Below are 4,938 nucleotides of genomic sequence, written 5' to 3'. Positions count from 1 at the left end.
CTTAACTGTTACTTCCATCTTGTAGCATATCACCAGGGAAGCATTTTTAGGTAAACATAATTACAATGTAATTTTAGGTACATTGAAATTACATTCTTAGTCATGTGTGATATTATAAAATGCTACTCAACAGTTATATTAGGCTTTTGGTTTTTTATGATCCCACTTTCTATCCCAAGACCATAACAACACTTCAAATATAATTAAGCCCTGATAAAATATTTCCATATCCCAGTCTATTATGCACACTAAAATGAAAGTCAAGTCAAGTTTAATGCCAAACATTTGTAACCAGGCTACAACAATTGCAATAATGTCTCTAAACTCTTCTCATTAGTGAGGTAGTGTAACTTAATCTTCCACTTGACGTGAAACAAGGCTTATATAGTGACTACATGGTCATTGTAAAAGATAACGTTATGCGGCGTAGCATGAGCCCAAATACATTTTATTTGTAATTTTATTGAAGATTACAAATTATCACCAATACTTTGCAGTTTTGTAGTAATCACATGATTATTTTGCTGAACCTTAAATCAAAAATAATATAAATGGATGATAAGGCATTTATGAACAGTAAAACATATGATCTGAATCTGGTCTTTCACAAGAAGATGAAGTGGCTTCATGCAAGTATTTTTATTAACCATTAGCACGGATGATGTATACCTACGATGTGGTGAAAAAGTATTCGTGTTCTTCCTGATTTCTTTCTCTTTTTTGAGGAATATTTGTCACACTTACATGTTCCAGATCATCAAACTACTTTTGATATTGGACAAAGATAATCAGAGTAAACACAAAATTCTGTTTTTAAATGTTGATTTTCATTTTAAGGGAAAAAGCTATCCAAACCTGGCCCAGTGTAAACCTTTAGATCGTGGGATGTTGTGTTGCTTTTTGAGATCTTTTAGCCTGCTTTAGTTTGTCAGACAGGTTGTTCTGAAGTGATTTTGTGGTCCATTAGGTCTGGCAGTAATCAGGCTTCAGCGTGGCAGGTGAAATCAGCTTTCTAAAAAAATGTGGTTACAGTTAATTCACGATGTAAGAAGGGGTCATCCACATAAGGCCAGTAGGTTTGTAGGTCATTACGTAAAAACTGCACTTTGTATTTACTTGGAATGTCTAATATTAGATTGATAGTTCGATATATGTAAGTATGGCAAATGCGCAAAAGAAGGGAGCAAATATACTTTTTTGCAGCACTGTAGATATATTTCCAAGGTTATGATGTGGACATGCCTAGTGCATCTCATTTACAAGCTGAGAATAAAAGCATCCGCATGTTGCGCAGTAATATTTTAAATATGTCACCCTGTCCTTCAAATTTGCCTGTGTTGTGAGAGATCACAGATCACCACAAGATAAACTCACTTTGTCTCACTGCTGCCTCCCGGTGGAAGATTTGGGAAATTTAATTTGCGTTTGTAAGGTCTCAATTATTTTTAATTGCGGCTCTATGCAGGACTGAAGATGAAAGCCAGTATGGAGATACCCACTGAAGAGTCAAATGTCGAGAAGCTCATTTACCGAGCCTTCCGCATATAGCATTTCAGTTCACTTATGGAAGCAATGACTGAAGCAGCTCTGTCCCAAAGTGCATTGTCCCATAATCCCCTGACGCTGTTGAGTCGGCATTGCTGCGTGTTAAACGACTATAAATAGTCTTCCTCCACTTGATCAGCCCCTAAAAAATGTCACAGTTCACAGGAAATTTAAAACATAGACCCTGAAAATGTGTGGCTGCTGCAATTCAGAGTCTGCCTGTAAATGCACATCGACTTGGACAGTGTTCATTTGAGACTGGCATGTTTTCACCTGTTGGTGGAGCTGTTGATGTGAGAATGCGCAGTGTGTGAGCCAGGAGAAAGGGACCAGATTATAACAGAGATTTCCAGACAAAGAGGGAGAGGATTAGGATATAGAGGAACAGGGAAGGATACACGCAAGAAAAACATGCCAGTGGATCATCCAGCTTCTGAAACCACTTTCCTCTGCTTATATATATATATAGAGCTTATACTCTCAACTGTATATGAGTATAAGCCTCCTGTGTCCATACAGTATCCATATGGAAATATTTATGAGCCTGCCTTCATAGATACATATAGAGAGTCTTCTTCACCATTTCTTCCTTGATAGTCAACACTAACAGACTTTGCAGGAGCCTGACTGATGGGAACTTAGCTGAACTCCCCACTTTGAAATGAGCATTTTCATTTATTTCACTGTCGTCTGTGGGGTGAACACGATTTGCATAGATCCCTTCCTTACACCCTCACCTTTTGCATAATTGATACAACTGTCATCTCTCTAACCATAATAACATCATTCCAAAGGGAGCAGAGAGAAATGAATCTTGGCATTTGAAGGTCTCGAGCAAAGATTAAGATATCTCCTGAGCTGTCACCTAAAAATATACATAGAATATGTCAGGAATCAAATCAATACTGGCACATTTGCTTGATTTTCCTAATGAAATTCAGTATTGATTTGCGTAAAGCGCACATGTTGAATTTCTTTGTAAGTTACTAGTGCAGCGAGTGCTGCCATAGAAGCTTGAACAAAGGCATGTGTCGAAGTCTATGGAGTCTTTTTTTCTTAACTGAAATGGTGAAATGAAGTCACACACAATCATGTCCTCATCTGTAACACGATGTTTCCTAGCAACATGTGTCTACAGACCAGCGTGCACCTGTCCATGTTTAGATGATTTCTATCAACTGCTATCAACGTTACGAGAACGATTGAGGGAAATGCAGACACATCTTATGACCCGAGCGATAAATTCCACAAATCCCATCACGATAAAAAATTTTTCCATTTGGATCATAGAAGAAACTTCGCATCCAATTTGGTCTCGGTGTAGCTGCGTTGCCCGACAGATACTCTTATAAAACAATTATTACACCAAATATATTGAAATATGCCAATTCTGATGTGTTCACACTCAAAGCCTCAAGCCTTCAATATGAAAGTTGGGACAGTTTTTAGATCATAAGTCACGACGTATAGCTGTGGTATGTCTACTGCTACCTGTAAGTCTGCAACCAACATGATGACTTCTTTAAATTAGCTCTGACTTAGAAAGCACTAAATAAATATTAATGATAAACACTATACTGTTTTACAGAGAGTCTGGTCTTTCTTTACCAGAAACCATGGATTTATCCTGTGTTATTGGTAGTGTAGTTTAGTGTTTTAATCCTTACTAAGTTAAGAATTGCTGTTGATAATTTGGTAGGATTTGACCAGACAGAGCTTACACCCCTGCTGTTTGGGCAGTTTTATTTTTCATGTGCTTTGCTCTCTGTTTCACCATGTTTTTATAAGCTCCTCCCCTAAAACAGAGGGGAGCAGAGTTGATTTATCAGCCAGCTTATGCAATATATTTAATGCTTTAAAAGCACTTCCCTTTCAGAGTCTGATTTCCTTACAGATACTGATAGCTGTGGTATGTTTAGTATTGATTGTGGTATTCATTAATCAATATCGTTTCTTTGGATTTTTTGGAGAATTTTTAAATGATGATAAACACTGTCAGTTCAAATTATCAGTTTGAAGACTCTTCAGTAAACTGGCAGGCCTGTTTACCGGTGTCAGGATTGTAGCGTCAGAACTCTTGATATTTACCCTAAAGCTGATGATTGAGGAAACTCTCCTAATTCTGTCAAATCTGCATGGACACACCTGTCACTCATTCACCTGTTGTGCTTCCATCAAACTAAAACACTGTGTAATAGGCTGAAGGAATCTTGTAAGGGGTTACTACTCAAATTCTGGAGAGGCAAAACAACAAGTCAGTGACACATGAAAGAGATGGATTTAAGCATGCCAGTGGATCAGAGTGCCGCTCTGCACCTCCCTGCAGAGAAGGTAATGAGAGAGTATTTTTGTTTGGATGGGTCTGGATGGGATCCAGATACTGACAGAGCTGGTCCTTGCTTATTTGTCTGAGACGGAGGATCAAATCCTACATGAGAAAAGGGAAAGAGCCCAGGATTGAAATGCATGCAGTATAAACCAATAATGACAGGATGCATATTTGTGTTACTGGACTGACCCAGTCCTTACGAGAATATAAACTTGGGCTTTGTTCTTTATTTTGACGTTATATTTTGTATTTACGGGCTTTTCTTTCTCCCCGGCTGGCGGAAATCTCCAGAAGCGGCTCCATCATAACTAAAACACCCTATGCACCATGGCCATTCTCAAAAGGTGACCATGGATTTTTATGTTAATACCATTATAATACTTCATTGTCTGAGACTTTAAGCTGTTCGAAAGAGTCTCGCAATGCCACACTTGAATACAAAAGTCAGTGAAACCCCAGAAGTGTCCCTTTTGTCTACAAGCAAGAGCAGAAAGTGGGTTAGCTGCTTGAAAATGCATCCTAAGCAGTGCGCATAAGCTAGAAGAGCTTAGTGAAGCTAGGAAGACTTTGAGAGTGAAAGTCATTTGGTGTCTCTTCAGAGTTTGACAGGGAACAGCACAAAAACGGAGAGGTGTGGAACAGAGCTCTCGACTGACTGGATGGAGAGCAGAAACAGATTACATGGCTATTTGATCAATATCAGCACATCAGCTGCTAGGAATAATGTACAATGAGCGCAGTATTAGTAAGTGAGCATATGCTTAACAAGAGGAATCACAGCTATGACTTTAAACAGCATTTATTAAAATATTCTTAACACACATGCTGACAAAACTTTGTTGGCTCCAAGCAAATAACACTTGTGAAATACTGGATGGCAGATTCGGTATACTTTATTGATTCCTCTATATTAGCATATCTGGGAAAGATCACTTTAACAGTCCACAGCAACCCACATAAGCTATTTACAGAGCAAATAAATACATTGTTTTCCTAACACAGTTCTTTATCCCCCGCCGAAGTACAGTACGCGCTGCATTCACCAAGTCATTTATATTCACCCG

This window comes from Pundamilia nyererei, unplaced genomic scaffold, assembly GCF_000239375.1.
Source record: "Pundamilia nyererei isolate P.nyererei 1_Seehausen unplaced genomic scaffold, PunNye1.0 scaffold00073, whole genome shotgun sequence".
NCBI lineage: Eukaryota > Metazoa > Chordata > Actinopteri > Cichliformes > Cichlidae > Pundamilia > Pundamilia nyererei.
Note: the sequence above shows the minus strand (reverse complement) of the source record.